The sequence below is a fragment of the Scyliorhinus torazame genome, chromosome 2, assembly GCF_047496885.1.
Source record: "Scyliorhinus torazame isolate Kashiwa2021f chromosome 2, sScyTor2.1, whole genome shotgun sequence".
Classification (NCBI taxonomy): Eukaryota; Metazoa; Chordata; class Chondrichthyes; order Carcharhiniformes; family Scyliorhinidae; genus Scyliorhinus; species Scyliorhinus torazame.
This window is the reverse complement of record NC_092708.1, coordinates 327,374,412-327,390,840: the sequence shown is the minus strand read 5'-3', so window position 1 is coordinate 327,390,840 and position 16,429 is coordinate 327,374,412. Positions and strand designations below refer to the sequence as shown.

The window sequence follows — 16,429 nt, the reverse complement described above, 5'->3', positions numbered from 1 at the left end:
TAAATTGCCCCTTAGTGTCCACAGGTTAGATGGGGTTACAGGGTTACGGGGATAAGGCGGGGAGTAGACCTAGGTAGGATGCTCTTTCCAAGGGGCGGTGCTGACTCGATGGGCCGAATGACCTGCCTCTGCATGGTAGGTATTCCATGTTCTATGAATTTAATGCACCTTGACAAGACATGAGTTTTGGACTTCAGATTTTGTGTTTCCCCTGCCCTTCCTCTTTTACTTCAATTGTCACTTTCAGTTATTGTTACCTTCACTTTCTTAATAAGTGCCTATTACTGTGATACCCCTTGGCTACAAGTAATGCTGTTTACTCCAATCCTGTATTTTCCATCTGCTTTCCTGTCAACTTTACATCATTAATTCCGACACTTCTCAGAAACAAAAGTTAAAGATCTCACTGCAGACCCAATCCAACTTCTTCAACTGTCTTGCTTTCTCCAAATACAACTTTACTGAGCATCAAAGGGACTCCAGGATAAAGTGCTTAAGTCAGACGTACTTTCTCTGTTTACCGAGTAATCTGGTCTTAACTCTGCTGGAAATTCTGTGAATTGCTTTGGAGCTGCCTGCCATTGAGCAATGTGACAAGGTAATTAGTCTAAAGATTCAACAGGGGTAAGTAATTTCTATTTCTTGATGTAAGATGGGACGGTAAGCAGATTAAACTTTTAAAAACAAATCTACTGCCACCTAGGTGCAGCCCAACCTGATTTTTTGAGCAGGCTTTGGATTGGGCCGAGGTCCAAAGCAGACGGGAGCCTTGTTAAAATATTTAAATTGAGGCCCTGCACTTGTCAGGTGGCACAGTGACACAGTGGTTAGCACTGCTGTCTCACACCGCTCAAGACCCGGGTTCAATTCCGGCCTTGGATGACTGTCGTGATAGTGGTCTCTTTCAGAAGGTCAGTGCAGACTCGATGAGCCAAATGGCCTCCTTCTGCGTTGTAGGAATTCTATGATTCTATCACATGGCACAGCCTAACTAACAGTCTTTCAGGAGATTATTGGGGAACTCTCTAGAAAGATTGTAAAATAGTATTCTTGACCCCAATAAATTCTCTCCATCTTCTGCCAACTAAGCAACGCCCTCTGCCTACATCTAGGTAGAAGAGGCCAGCAACTTTGAGGATTGTCTATCATGGCGTTTTACCAGCATACATTAGAATCAATGCTGTTGTCTCTGTGTCTGCTCTCTGGAAGAGCCACTCAGCTAGTCCCACTGCCCTGCCCTTTTAGCCATAGCCCTGCAACCTTTTTCTCTTCAGATAATCATCCAATTGTCTTTTGAAGGTCACACTTGAACCAGCCTCCACATCACTCCCAGGCAGTGTTACATCCTAATCCGGTGGTAGACAACCTGTGGTCCCCGGTGGCCCATCTGGGTTCTGAAAGCGGCCCACCAGACATTTTGTTGATATTGCCCACACACAGACTTGCCATATTCTGCTGGTTTCCTATCAGTATAACTGACGGGTAAGTGAAGTGAAGTGCATGATTGCACACAACACTGACTGTGAGAGCCATGTGCTCCCTCTGCTTCCAAAGTGTAAATATTTATTTTGTTCTTACCATTTGAGGTTGATGACAATTCTATTAATATATGAATGATTAAGTATGAAATATTTGACATGTATTGAATGTATTCAATGTGATTCAATGGTCATGGTTAGTGAGCATGCCTGATTTCAATCTTGCGGCCCACTGAGATTGAGGAGGCCAGGATGAGTTCAGCCATGATCGAATGGTGGAGCAGACTCGATGGGCTTGCAGTGATCTCTATATGTGCATGTACATTAGGGATTAATGCGTAATCAGTAGAACCACATGATCACTAGAGGGCCGGACCAACAGGGGTATAAAAAGCAACCACATTGTGTCTATCTCTCTCTTTTGGGTGTACTGTGACCAGGACAGTAGTATCAGATTAGTTCAGATGGTTAGTGTAGTTACCGTAGTTAGATCTTGTCAACCTTATCACTAGTATCAATGTTAAAGTAAAGAACTCATGCAATTATTGTTATAGTTACTCAATAAACCTTTTGTTACCACTGGACGAGTTCGAGTCTTCTTCATCGAGATTCAGAAGACCTCATCAGTAACCGAGGTTTGACTGACACATATTACACTCCGTAGTATATCAAGACACACAAAGAAGTGTAATAAAAGATAATACAGGAGTGCAATAAAAGAGGGCCTAATTCTGTTCCTATATCTTATGGAAGCACTGCTAAAAATGGGGGGAGTCATGTGAGCATTAACTCCATGCAGGCGAAGAAGGTGCCAGCACCAGATGGATTCTGGGCAGACTTCTACAAATAATTTGAGGCACCACTGACCCCGTACTTGTGGGAGATGTTCGCAGACTCACTAGCAGGGGGCACTCTGCCACCAACGCCAGCAAAAGCCTCAACTCACTGATACCTAAGAAAGACAAAGACCCAACTAAATGCGGGTCCTACAGACCCATCTCGCTGCTCAATGTAGGTGCGAAAATACTGGTCAAAGTCTTGGATGAGCAGCTGGAGAACTGCGTACCAGAGGTGGTCACAGAGGACCAGATGGGCTTGGTCAAGGATAGACAGGTAACATCAGATGCCTGCTGAACATGATAATGATCCCATCCGGGGAGAGAACACCAAAAGTGATCATCTCCCTGGACGCAGAAAAGGCTTTTGACAGAGTTGAGTGGAAGTACCTCATCGAGATACTGGAGCGGTTTGGGCTTGGATCAGAGTTCACCGCATGGCCTGCCCAAAACTTGTCGGGTTCTGGACAAACTTCTTTGAGGCAATGCCCAAGGTTGTGGGAGTGAGGGTGGAGCCATGCCCAAACGTCACTGTTTTCAGAGTCGCAGACCAGCCAGAACTCTTCATGGGGAGGAGGGCCCAACCCCCTAGCAATTGCTCCCCTAGTCACCCGCCGAAGAATCCTACTTGACTGGCGATCGGCAGCACCACCCAAAGCTGCAGACTGGCTGTCAGACCTGTTGGAATTCCTCCAACTGGAGAAAATAAAATTCACCATCCATGGGTCGGAAGAGGGCTTCCACGAGACGTGGAAGCCATTCACCAACTTGTTCCAACACTTGTTCCCCAACAGAGCAGGGGAAGCTGGGAGCCAAAGACGTGCCACGAAAATGTAAAGAGTGGGGGGATGGGGGAGGAAGAGGAGCGGGAGGGAGGGGGGAGGCGGGGGGGGGGGGAAGAGGACGGGGAGGGGGGCAGAAACCGGCAAGGCAGTGGTAGGCGGCAGAGTCATGGAGGAGGGGCCTGAAAACAGGGCTAAAGGGTGCCAGATCACAACACAGCTGTATATAAACGTGTCACGCTCTGAATGCTGTGTATCAAACACCTCCACAGATAGAAATTTGTAAAAATACAACTTTGACTTGGCAATGATAACCATGTGGCATAAACATGAAAATCAATAAAAACATTTAAAAACAATAAGAGGCAGCAGCACCACCCCTAGCTGCACTCTTGTTGAGTGCTCCCTCAATTTGTTCAGTAATCTGCATGTGTGCACTGTTGTGGAGGCTGGGAAGTCCAGTATAATTGTCGAGGTGAAATTGGTCAATAGAATCACATGGAAATTGAAACACAGGACCTCGAAAATAGCAGATTCGTCTTTCAAGTGAGATGCTCCGAAGGAGCACCCACGTTGATAGCCCTGCGGTTGCTATGTGCTATATTGTGGACAATTGTCCCGTTACGTGATTACAGCCCATGACCTCTCATGGGCTCTCCTATGCAAAGAAGACCAGATGTGTTTTCCCAGTGTCCTGGCCAACATTTATCCATCAACCGACATCTAAAACAGGTCATCTAGCCATTTATTTAATTTCTGCTTGTGGGAGCTTGCATCATGCAAATTGGATATTGCATTTACTCCATTACAATGGTGTCTATGCTTCAAAAGTATTTAATTGGTTGTAAAGAACTTTGGGTCATCCTGAGATTGCGCAAGATGCCAAAGAAATGCAATGAAATGGTATGACAGGGTATTATCCTTTGAATAATACCAAGGATGGTAGTGGTCCTGAGCTCCAACAAAGGCTCCAGTTAATTATGACTCCGTCAATCTATCTTGTCAGCTCTGCTTATATTAAGGAACCTATCCCAGGAAATATCCTCTGGTTTTGATCCGGACCCTACTATTATGTTCTGTGCCACTCTTTAGAAATCTCCCCCTAAGTATTTCACCTTCTTAATGCTCTTCTTTGGTAGCACAGTGGCTTCACAGTGCCAGGGTCCCAGGTTCGATTCCCGCTTGGGTCACTGTCTGTGCGGAGTCTGCACGTTCGCCCCGTGTCTGCGTGGGTTTCCTCAGGGTGCTTTGGTTTTCTCCCACAGTCCAAAGATGTGCAGGTTAAGTGAATTGGCCATGCTAATTTGCCCGTAGTATCCAAAATGGATAGGAGGGGTTATTGGGTTAAGGGGATAGGGTGGAAGTGAGGGTTTAAGTGGGTCGGTGCAGACTCAAAGGGCCAAATGGCCTCCTTCTGCATTGTATGTTCTAAGTTCTTAAACCCCACCTCTCATTAGTCACTTCCTCTAAATAACTCTTTATTTGGCTTGCTGTCCGTGTTCTTTTGATTACATACCTGTGAGCTGCCCTGAGATTTATTTTCTACATTAAAGGTGCTATATAAATGCAAGTTGCTGTTGTTTTGTCCTCTCACAAGTAGTGAGATGGTGCTGGGATGTTGGATGTTTGGAGAGGACATCAGTGAGTCACAGCCAAGTGGTCACCCTACACCCCAGCATGTCTGGAAATGGAAAGCACGAGTGGCCTGCAAACTTTCCCCATTGATTTGATTTAGGGTAATGCTACTTCTACTTACCTTTGCAGATTTTATGATGCCATGAACTTTTTTCTTACATGTTCTCAGGATGTTTGCTATTGTATTCACGTAACCATTTCTTGCCAAACAGCCTGGGCATCTCTTTTGTCCAGAAAGTGCTTGGAAATAACAAAGACAATTACCTTCCTTGTTGTTTTTCTTCCATTAGTACCTCCAAAGCTCCATCTGCAAATTGGAGTGTCCTCACCCTCCATTGATACCTTTATGCATATGGCCCCTTTAAAGAGCCCCTTCAAACTTTAACCAATGCTTTTCAGTTTCATCCCAATATAGGCGAGTACCCTTGTTCAGTGGTCTTATTGTTTCCAAACTGATTTGCATTCATAGAATTCCTACAGTGTAGAAGGAGGCCATTCGGTCCATCAGGTATGCACTGACCCTCTGAAACAGCACCCTATCCAGGCCCACTCCCCTCTCCTATCCCTGTAACCCCACCTAACATGCACATCTTTGGACACGAGGTGGCAATTTAGCATGGCCAATCCACCTAACCTGAACATCTTTGGATTGTAGGAGGAAACCGGAGCACCCAGAAAATACGCTCACAGACATGGGCAGAAAGTGCAAACTCCACACAGTCACTCAACGTCGGAATCGAACCTGGGTCCCTGGCGTTGCAAGGCAGCAGTGTTACCACTGTGCCATCCTGCTGCTTCTTGGAAATTTGCCTGAAGTGATTCCTGGAAGGGAAGGTTGTTGGTGCTTTGATCTCAAACTACACATCAACAACCTTTCCCGACTGACCACTGTTGGAGGCGATTGAGAAACCTGCAGTGGACCATTTTCTCATCCAGAAATGAGGATGTGCAGAGCAGGCAGCATTCAATGCTGGGAACATGGGGGTAAACACGTTGGGGAAAAAAAGGTCCGAGCTGCAAGTAATAATTCCCCTAAAAAAAACACTACCGATTCTGCCCCCGTTCACTCCTAAGTTCTATGTTACGTGGCCACAGAAATCATGTTGGTTGTGAAGGGGAATCCATGCAGTAAATCGAGAGAAAAGCTAAAAGCAAAACCATGGGCTGCTTTAAAAGTTTACAAACGCACACGTAAATTGGGCGGGGGAGATCAGTTGACAATTTATTGCCACGTTAGAAAAGTAGTAAAGTGGGTTTTCCCACTTCTGTTGCCAAACTCCAACCTTGGCAAAAACCAGCAAGTCAGCTGCCCCCCCCCCCGACAGGTTTTTACTCAATCTGCCCACACTCGCCTTTCAAATCGTGTGATCATTCATTTGATGAGTGTTCACTGTTCTGCCTCAGGGTGTAACATATACAAGTCTTTGTAACATGTTAGCAGATGGAAGCATTAAGGTACATCATATCGTGATGAACGACGAACATTGCCTTCAGCTGATTAAGGGAGGGGGGGATAAGAAAAAACTTACTCGAAACAAGTTTAAAGAAAAAGAACGCTTCTAAATCAGTGCGAGGAAGAACAATAGGAAATAAAGCAGGAATGCCCCCTCCCTCCCTCAGCTAGGTTGTGGAAAGGCTCCAGCCTGTGTGTGTGTGTAAGAGGATGGTGAGGAGATTTGTTGTTGTGGGAGTGCCATTCCTAAAGGCTGACAGAAAGAGTGCAGCGATGGCCTGCCTGCAAATGAAACCCTTTCTCGTGTACACATGAAAGCTTTGGCACACGAAGCCAGACAGGAGGTGGCATGTTAGGGGAGTGGAACATACCATCAGGAGAAGCCTGAGAGGGGAATACATCAGCCGGAGCTGGGAACAGGCGCACAAGTGAGTTCACCCCGCACTAATGTGTGTGGGATTCCGACCCGGGCGGGCTGTGTGTGTGTGAGGGGGGGTGGAGACGAGGAAAAACAAGGCGATCCCACTCGCCTCGCTATCTTCCGCTTGAAAGTGTTCAAAAAGCACACGTGAACAGCCGCTCCCCCCCCCCCCCCCCCCTGACGTGTGTCTAAACTCACCCACGCACCCCCCCTCCCATGCGTCCTGTTCCTGCTGGACTATCAAAAAGATGTGGCAGTGAAGTTTGCAACAGCCTCCCTAACTGTTTGTGACTTCAGCGAACCCTCGAGCGGACAGATCACCGAGATTGCTCAGGATCTGTGTCCACTGAGGTAAACAGTGAGCAGCGACTTCGTGGGCACCCCTGTGTGGATTACTTTTACTGATTTGAGAGTGAGTGCTGCTTTTCTTTTTGCTTTGACTCTCATTTTGTCCCCCCTCTTCTCTTTTTTTTTTTGCTGTGAGCTTCGTGGAAGCAAGTTTATTGTTCAAGTGTGATTTCAATCTTTTGAGGAATTGCTTCCCAGATGTTGTACAGTTGAAATAATAAAGGCATGGGGGTGGGAGTGAAGTTACTTCATGGAGATTTGTTTATTTTTGAAACATATTCTTGTTGCGTGTGAAACTTTTTGGCAAGCTGTTTACTTTCACGGTATTTATTGAACTTATTATACTTAATTACTGGATGTTGTTTCGCAACCTGTACAATCTCAAAGGATTCCATGCAACACATTTTCCCTGTAGCTTCTTGGAGGCAACATTGTCATTCCTGTGGGTTTTACTGAAGCTCGTCAGTTCCAGCAAGATCCTGTAGGGAACAGTTGTATCATCCGATAGGATTTTTAGAAAATATATTTGATGGCTGTGAGTCTAATGTTTATCTTCCACGACATTACTTTGCAGTTTGACTCCTATCTATGTTCTAACAACGTTATTACATTTGTTCCCTTCAATGCCGCAGGATGCAATTTATGCAATTAGTCACTTTAGGGACTCTGCATGTGGTTTAATTTTTAAAGAATGCTAGTCATTTCCTCTCTGAGATTTCTGGGAGTTGATTTCCCCCCCCCCCCCCCCAGATCAAAACAGTAATTGCTGCTTGGGACAATTTTCTACGCTGCAAATCCTTTTTTATTCCAAACATTCTGTATTCACTGCGGGGCTTTTAAAAATAACCTGTTTGGAATATTTCCCTGTGCTTTCAGCTCGTCATGAGAAAGAGAAACCAATTTTCTTAAGGCTTTGGGGCGGGGAGATGCATTGAACCTGAGTTAAAGATTGTTTTTTTAAAAAAAAGCAACCAACCTACCTTTTAATTGAATTCAATATTTAAATTGGCATGCTTGATCCTATTGGGCACTGCAAAAAGTAGAATCCCATAAGATTTGTTGTGAAATTTTCAAGTATCCAATGGAAAGACACCAGCGTTTTGAACAGTCTGCTCCACTGATCATTTTGATAAGGGTAGTGTGCATACCTATGTTGTAGTCACTCGAATTAATTTAATGTGACTTCTGCTTGATTCTTGCAACAAGAACAAAAACTCAGAAGCCTTTGATGGCTTGCTGGGGTCCCTTTGATTTGCCCATTTAGAATCTACAGGAAACCAAACATTTTTCCCTCTGTTCGTGGACATACACAGGAAATCTCTCTTTTCACTCTATCTGCTGCATTGTAGCAGTCAATTAAAGCTGACTTTAATTCCACCCAGCAGTGCTCTAGGGAGGTACAGCTGCTTTTAGAAAACAGTGTGTGTTGGTCCTACATGTAGAATAAATAGAAAAGGGAAGGTTAAGCTGGCTCTTTTGTAAAAAAAAATGTCAATCTATTGAGATGCCTTGGCTGCTTGGCAGTGGGAGTTTATTTTGATCATGTGTGACGCATCTGGAAAGAAAGGAATCAGACCAGACTATGTTTGAAATGCATTATTTTATTTTAAAGAATGGAGACGATCTGTTACTGACAGGCACAGCTTAAGCCCTAAAGCTGGAATTTCTTGTACTATATGGTAAAAATAAAAGGCCTTGAATAAAAACACATTGATCAAGTATGTGGATGGACTGGAAATAGGGGCCTCAACTGATCCCTGCTTCCCATGTGGTACTGACTTACCACGGTCATGTGCTTCAAGCTTCTGTTGATAAATTAGTTTGCTTTTGTTCATTTAAAAAAAAACAGCATCCTATAAGTCTGATTAGGCTGGTGTTTCCCTCATGATCATGTATCTAGGAACTGGAACTATAATAGACTAATATTGTGTGCAGCTGTTATTTTGATACTTGCGTTCCTTATTCTGAACACTGGTGGACATAGTTGCACATTTTTAGCCAGCTTGGCCAGCTATAACAAGACTTTTACAGAATAAGCTAAGAATACCTGGAGTGTTACAATCACTTTTCAGCTCTACCATTTTCTAATTGGTTTCAAACCTTTTAGTTTTCAAAAAGGAAATCTCCAAATGAATGTGCTATTTGTTTACGGCTGTAGAACTCTCTTTTTCTCAGTGAGTGAATGCTGTCACTTGAGAGGGGAGTGGGAGTGGGGGGAGGGGGGTGGAATGCTTTTAAGTCCTGAAAGAAATTTAGAAGAAGCATGTCGAATGTTTAAAGGTAAACCGTTACTAGGGTTTAAAAAAGTTTTAAAAACCTTGAGTTTAAAAAAAATTGATTTTTAGAACAGTGCACAGCCATTGTGTTCAGCATCCACTGCACCAGCCTTACTGATGCGCTGCAGGTTCCTTTGGCAAATATTAGCTTAACATTTATTTTAGTGTGGAATCACTTTCAAGTGCTTGCAGGTTCATGTGTGACTATTTGCTGTATAGGCACATTTGGAACCTGGTGTATTGATTTAATGCTGGCTGAACCCCACTCTACTAGAATCTACTTGAGGATCAGTCAAGGATATGTTACGTTTGAGCCAATTTGCTGAATTACTCCTATCATAGAATTATCATAGAATTTACAGTGCAGAAGGAGGCCATTCAGCCCATCGAGTCTGCACCGGCTCCTGGAAAGAGCACCCCACCCAAGGTCAACACCTCCACCCTATCCCCACAACCCAGCAACCCCACCCAACACTAAGGGCAATTTTGGACACTAAGGGCAATTTATCACAGTCAATCCACCTAACCTGCACATCTTTGGACTGTGGGAGGAAACCGGAGCACCCGGAGGAAACCCACACACACACGGGGAGGACGTGCAGACTCTGCACAGACAGTGACCCAAGCCGGAATCGAACCTGGGACCCTGGAGCTGTGAAGCAATTGTGCTATCCACAATGCTACCATGCTGCCCTTGCAGCTAGTAACAAATAACCATTTTACTTTTGCATATTCTTCACTGAAATATGATGTCCATATGTCAAGCAGCTGTTTGTAAGGCTTTCGGAAATTTCTGGGCGATTGTCTAAAAGTCATAAGATCATTTTTATTGGTTCAAATCTATAATTTCTAACAACAACTCATATTTATAGAGTGCCTGCAATGTAGAAAGACATCCCAAGGGGTCTCAGAGGAACGTTTTCAAACAAAATTGGACATTGAGCCACGAAAGGAGGTATTCGGGAAGATGACCAAAAGCTTGGTCAAAGAGCAAGGTTTTTCAGGATCCTAAAGAGAGGTTAAGACAGGGAATTCCAGAATTCAGGGTCTTGGGAGTGGTGAAGTGAAATCGGGGATGTGCAAGAGTATGGAATTGGAGGAGAGCTTATCTTGTCGTGTTGTGGATCTGGGAGGGATCACAGAGCGCGCGGGAAGGGCAAAATCTTAAAATCTAGAATGCGGCGGCACGGTGGCGCAGTGGGTAGCACTGCTGCCACATGCCGCCGAGGACTGGGTTCGATCCCGGCCCCGGGTCACTGTCCATGTGGAGTTTGCACATTCTCCCTGTGTCTGCGTGGGTCTTGCCCCAACAACTCAAAGATATGCAGGGCAGGTGGATTGACCACATTAAATTGCCCCTTAATTGGAACAATAAATTAAAATCCTGAATACACATTTTAAAATTCCGGTGTTGCTTAACTGTACGTCAGTGACCACAGCAGTGCAGTGAACAAAACCGATACTATCTAAAAAAAGGTTTTCTTGCAGAGAAGGATTTTGTGGTCCCAGTATTGTCTGTACATCTGCCCAAAGCAACTGCCCGTGCAAGGCTATGGGCATCAGCAGTCAATGCTAGGGATGAAGGACTTTAGTTGCATGGTTAGGTTGGCGAATTTGCAGTTGTTCTCCCTGGAGCAAAGGAAATTGAGAGGAGATTTGATAATGGTGTACAAGATTACGACAGGTTTAGATAAGGCAGATAAAGAAAAGCTCTGCTTATTATCATCTGATGGTACAAAGGCTTGGGGACACAGATTTAAGACTTTGGGTAAGAAATGCAACGGAAAAATGAGGAATTAAATTTTTAAACAATGAATGGAATGATCTGGAACTCACAGCCAAGAGCGTGGTGAAAACAGAGATGAACAGATTTTTCAAAAGGAAATTGGATGGGCACTTGAGGGAAGCATTTGGTGGGAGTAGTCTATAGCCCCCAAACAGTAATTTTACTGTAGGACACAGAATAAATCAGGAAATAATATAGGCATGTAAAAAAGGCAGCACTTTAATCGTGGGTGACTTTAATCTTCATATAGATTGGGAAAATCAAATTGGCAGAGGTAGCCATGAGGAAGAATTCATAGAGTGTATTTGTGACAATATATTATGGATCCAACCAGGGTTCAGGCTATTTTGGATTTGGTAATGTGTAATGAGGCAGGTTTAATAAACAATCTCAGAGTAAAAGATCCCCTAGGAAGCAGTGACCATAACATGGCAGAACTTAGCATTCAATTTGAGAGTGAGAACCTTAGGTCAGAAACAATTACTTAAATAAGAGCAATTATGATGGAATGAGATCAGAGTTGGCTGGCGTGGACTAGGAAAGGAGTTTAGCAGGAAAGGCAGTGGATCGTCAATGGCAGACGTTTCTGAAAATAGTTCATGACTCACAACAGAGATATACCATATCAACCATGGTTAGCCAAGGAAGTGAAGGATAGTCATAAACTGAAATAAAAAAAACATATAATGTGGCAAAGATTAATGGTAAGCCAGAGAATTGGGTGTTAAAAAGCAACAAAGGATGACCAAAAAGAGGGGAGATAAACTGAGGGTAAACTAGCAAGTAATATAAAAATGGACAGCAAGTGTTTCTTTAAATATAGAAAAAGGAAGAATTAGGCCAAAGTGAATGTGGGCCCCTTTTGAGAATGAGACTGGGGAAATAATAATGGGGAACCAGGAAATGGCAGAGGAGTGAAACAAATACTTCACCGTGGAAGACACTAATAGCATTCCTAAAATATAATCATCTTTATTGGTGTCACAAGTAGGCTTACATAAACACTGCAATGAAGTTACTGTGAAAAGCCCCTTGTTGCCACACTATGGCGCCTGTTCGGGTACACTGAGGGAGAATTCAGAATGTCCAATTCACCTAGCAAGCACATCTTTCGGGACTTTTTGTGGGAGCACCCGGAGGAAACCCACGCAGACACCGGGACAATGTGCAGACTCCACACAGTCAGTGACCCAAGTCGGGAATCGAACCCGGGGCCTAGCGCTGTGAAGTCACAGTGCTAACCATTGTGCTACCGCCCATAAATATTAAACAATCAAGGGGCAGAAGCGGGTAGGAAATAAATATTATAATAATCACTAGGGAAAGAGTAATAGGGAAACTAATAGGGCTAAAGGCCGATAGATCCCTGGGCCGATGGGTTGCCCGTCCCAGAATATTAAAGGAAGTAGCTACAGAGACAGTGGATGCACTGGTAGTAACCTTCCGGGAATCCTTAAATTCTGGAAAAGTCCCACAGGATTGGAAAACTTTTATCCAAAAATGGCAGAAGACAAAAAACAAGTAACTATCAGCCAGTTAGCGCAACTTCTGTCAAATGGCATATAGCAGAGCATTTAGAAATGCATTATAAAATCAAGCAGAGTCAGCATGGTTTCATGAAGGGGAAACCATGCCTGACAAATTTATCAGAATTCTTTGAGGTGGTAATGAGCAGGATAGATGAAGTGGAACCAGTAGATGTGATATACTTGGATTTCCAAAAAGCATTTGATAGCTACACTAAAGGCTACTAAATAAGATAAGAGCCCAGTGTGTTGGGGTAGTATATTAGCATGGATAGAAGATTGGCTAACCGATAGACGACAGAGAGTTGGGATAAGAGGGGCATTTTCAGGATGACAACTTGTAACTAGTGATGTGCCGCAGGGACCTGTGCTGGGGCCACAATTATTTGCAATATATAGTATTGACTTACTTGGATGAAGTAAGTGCACTATTGCCAAGTTTGAGGATGACACAAAAATAGGTGGGAAAACAAGGGGTGAGATTGACACAAAGATTCTACAGAGGGATATAGACTGGTTAGGTGAGTGGGCAAAAACTTTGCAGATGGAATATAATGTAGAAAAATGTGAAGTTATGCACTTTGGTAGGTAGAATAAAGGAGCTGAATATTATTTAAATAGAGAAAGACTTGCAGAAAACTGCAGCACAGAGGGATTTGGGGGTCCTCGTTCGTAAATCACAAACTAGCATGCAAGTTCAACAGGTAATTGGGAAGGCAAATGGAATGTTGGCCCAATAGGGAAGTGCTGCTAAAACTATACAAGGCATCATTTAGACCATACCTTGAATACTGTGAAGTTTATCTAAGGAAAGATATATTGGCATTGGAGGCAGTACAGAGAAGGTTCACGAGGTTGATTCCGGGTATGGAGGGACTTTCATATGAGAAGAGGTTAAGTAGGTTGGGCCTGTACTATTTGAGTTTAGAAGAATGCAAGAGGCGATTTTATTGAGAAACATAGGATTCTCAGGGGGCTTGACAAGGTAGATTCCTCTTGTGGGAGAGTCTAGGACCAGAGGGTATAATCTCCGAGTAAGTAGCCGCCCATTTAAGACAAAGATGAGGGGGAATTTCCTGTCTCAGAGAGCAGTGCACCTTTATCAAAGAGTCTGGGTCTTTCAAGGTTGTTCAAGCCTGGGATAGACAGATTTTTAATCAGTAACGGAATAATGGGTTATGGGGATAATGCGAGAAAGTGGAGTTGAGGATTATATCAGATCAGTCTTGATCACATTGAATGGCGGAGCAGACCTGATGGGCTGAATGGCCTACTTCTGCTCCTACGTCTTATGGTCTTAAATAAACTTGCAAGGCTATGGAGAAGTGCATTGGGATTGGGACTGACCGGGTTGCTCTACAGGGAGCCAACATGGACCCAATGGGATCAATGGCCTCGTTCTGTGCCATTGTGACTTCACCAAAGACTGCTTCCAGCTTTTATATTGTCAGCATAGTTTTAAAGGCATGAGGGGACAAAATACCATAATAATTGGCCTTTACACATTTTAACAAAGTAGGTCCTTAAGAATGAGTGGACCTTTATAAGGAGGAATCTATCGAATCTTAAAGCTTGACATCACTATTGGGCACCAAGAGTCTGTTTCGAAGTTGTGAATTTAACTTGGTAACCCCCTTCATATTTTAAAGCCACCTTTTATGGAAGTAGCCAGATTTGTTGAAGTCTCCAGTGGCCAGTGTTACCAAACACTGAGCCTCTACAGCACTGCTCAGCTACTCCAGTCACATATTATGGGTTTTGTCCACAACTAGCATGCAGGCTTCTAATGGCAATGGCCCTGCACTGTGTGCAGAGGTTTGAGATCTACTCTTGTATTCAGTGGAGGGAAACAACAGCTGGAACATCAGACACCGAGCAGATCTCCTGGCCCGATAGTGTGGGACCATTGTCTCAGAGTATTATTGAAAAGGAAAAATAATCAATCCAGGCAAATTGTTCTTTTTTTAAGCTGCTTTCTATGTCAGGACTGGTTTCCTCACTCTCCTTATATACCTTGAAAAGTTACATCTGCAATATACTGAGGGAAAATTATTCTGAAAGTATCAGTAAACCTATCCATTCTATCTTAAAATGTTTGAAACAATTTTCCTCGCACTCTGGTGTCTTTAGTTATTAAGGGAAATCTGATAGAGATTGAAAAGTTTGAGAGTTGCAGTAGACCCAGGCTAAAGATTCAGTTGAGTGAAAGGGGAAGTTAGAATTTTTTTTCTGGCAGTGGGTGACACGGTTCGGAATATGGCTATTGATGTAAATACCAAATATAATTTAACAGGTTATTGGATAAATTGAACAAAGTTAATAGCATAGAAAGTTATGGGAAACAAATTGAGATTAGAAGCAGATTTCCCCAGGTGAAGGGCGCAGTGAACTGGATGGTGTTGTGTGTTTGTGAATTTCGGTGGCAGTCTCACCTGAGCCTGAATGTCATGGATTTGAGCACTACTTCAGACCCTCGTGGACATAATCGAGGCTGACAAGTCAGTGCAGTACTGAGGGAGTGTTGCACTGTCAGTGGTATCATTGGGATAAAAAGTTAAACCGAGGCCCTGTCCACATTCTCTGGTGGAAGGAAAGATCGAATGGCACTGTTCAAAGAAGAGGAGGGAGGTCTCCCCGTTCTCTGGCCAAGATTTATCCCTCAACCAAAACCGAACAGACCGGGACATAGGAATTTCTTGACTAGAAAAAGGCCAAGGACCATCTAGTTCATCATCTAACATCATGATTGTTGTGGGAGTTTGCTGTACACAATTTAGTTGCTACAATTTTGACATTGCAACAGTGACTGCACTTTAAAAGTACACTTTACTGGCTGTAAAGTGCTTTGGAACACCTCGAGGTCAAGAAATACACAGTATGAATGCGTGTCGTTCTTTTTTTCTCTCTCGCGCTTCCTTCTAAAGCCTCCTTGAATCCTACCTGCATGGAACTGCTTTTGTTTCTACCTCCAATCCTTCTCCCACCACAACTTGATGTTTGATTATTTTTCAATGCTCTTGAATATTTTATTCCGTTAAAGCTTGCTCTGCAGGCACTTTTTATTGTAATTGTAATAAACTGGGTGTACACAAATGGTGGAAAATGTATATAAGGAAAAGAAAGTGCTGATGCGCATGCAGTGGAAGCTCACCAAAGAGACCAGGGCAGACATATGCATGAGAGAGAGTGAACAGAGTGAAGGAGACACTAAACAGTGAGAAAGAAACAATGACAAATCAGAAACTGAGATACGGTCAACACAAACTGAGAGTGTGAACACATAGTGAGAGCGGAAGAAAAGACAAATAAATAAATTTTAAAAGTGGAGAAGAAAACAAGCAGTTATAGGAAGAACAAATTTGTTTCTCCTGATTTCTGTCATGCCAATTAATATGCATACAATGTGCATTTCACTAATTTGATGCAGCAGTTTGCTACAAATAAAGGGGGATGCGCATATCCTGTAAGAGAGTAATCTACTGTTAAAATCAACTGCCTGTGTTAAACTGAACTAATCTCATCAAGGTCTTATTATTAATCAAGATCTTGCTGTGCTGATAAACCTGCTATTTGATACATCAAAAGCACAGTTGTCTTTTTTTAATGTTGATTTTAATAGTCAAATGATGTAATTAAAGCACAGATTAAAATCCATTCAAAAACTCCCAGAAGGCTATCAATGTTTGTATAGTAGATTGCTGTGACTTATTAATATGAGAAATAAAGTCAAAAACAATAGTAGCTGTAGATGTAATTGAGCCTGTTCCTTTGCACATATAGGAGCACTTTAATTCTGCAATAGCCAACAGCAACTTAATATTGCAGAGAAGATCTTTTCGTAGATCTAAAATGTCCAGCCAGTCAGCTGATTGAGTGTTTGGCGATGTC

The 16,429-nt window shown here is 43.2% G+C and overlaps 1 protein-coding gene across 3 annotated transcripts in view; it reads left to right on the top strand.

Annotated features, from left to right (window-relative positions):
* The first annotated feature begins 6,463 nt into the window (after window positions 1-6,463).
* frmd6 (FERM domain containing 6) overlaps window positions 6,464-16,429 on the top strand; it is a 191,918-nt gene continuing 181,952 nt past the window's right edge. For 2 of the 3 annotated variants that reach the window (XM_072489765.1, XM_072489766.1), the window contains exon 1: window positions 6,679-7,017. The gene's annotated coding sequence lies outside the window, so the exon portion shown is untranslated. Of the gene's footprint in view, window positions 6,613-6,678; window positions 7,018-16,429 lie in introns of those variants that run through there. The other variant, XM_072489767.1, reaches the window with a different exon arrangement.